Genomic DNA, 889 nt, shown 5'->3' on the forward strand with positions numbered 1-889 from the left:
CTACAACCTTTCAAGGAAGGAGAACGGGAGCCACCACATACACACAGAGGGTGGCTTTCCTCCAGGGATCCTGGGAACCAGATTGACTTTCATTTAGAAACCGCAGAACAGTTACAGAAGCAAAAGAAATTAGTTATGACTGGATCTGAGGACATCTTGCCTGAATTGAATTTCCAGCTCTGTCACTTGCTAATAGAAGTCCCTCACAGGGTCTCCGCTGGGCACACTAAATGAGTGATACATGGAAACTCTTCAGATAGCCCCTGGCATATGTATGTTATCTATCACCTCTTGAACCTCGATATCTTGGAGATGTCATAGGTGCCACACTACATCCTCTGCAGTTTGGGATGGCTGACGTTTGACCCTTTGCCTAAGTCCCCATATCGAAGGCTAGATTAAGCCGTAACGCTGGAGCCAAGGGGAGGGAGGGCAGGAACGTACTCTAAATAGAAGTGCTCCCCCAGGGAGTGGGCGACCCAGCCTGCTCCAGCAGCCAGGAAGGTCTTCCTGCCACAGTGACTGCAGCGAGTGGCGTCCGGCCTCGGAGGGACTGAGGGCACTTCTCTGGTGTGAGCATTGGCGTCCAACGCCCGGCGCAGCAAAATTGCTGCAAACTCTCCCTGAGTCCAGAGAGGTCCAGGTCCTCCTGGGTTTCTTTTTATTTTAAATTTTTTGCCAGGGAGAGTTCTGGCGCTCCTTCAATCCGGGGGCGCCTGCGAGTCTGAGCCAGGAGATGGGCGTGGGCAGGCGTGGGTAGCACCATCGAGTCCCTGGCCACCTGCCGGGTGCTGGGTAGTCTGGAAGCGTCTGGAGCCCGGACCCCGCCTCCCGGAGCCCCACCCTGGACCCCTCCTTCCACGCGGGTCCCGCCCCACGGTGGGCGTGG

The sequence above is a fragment of the Mandrillus leucophaeus genome, unplaced genomic scaffold, assembly GCF_000951045.1.
Source record: "Mandrillus leucophaeus isolate KB7577 unplaced genomic scaffold, Mleu.le_1.0 Scaffold415, whole genome shotgun sequence".
In the NCBI taxonomy this organism is placed as follows: domain Eukaryota; kingdom Metazoa; phylum Chordata; class Mammalia; order Primates; family Cercopithecidae; genus Mandrillus; species Mandrillus leucophaeus.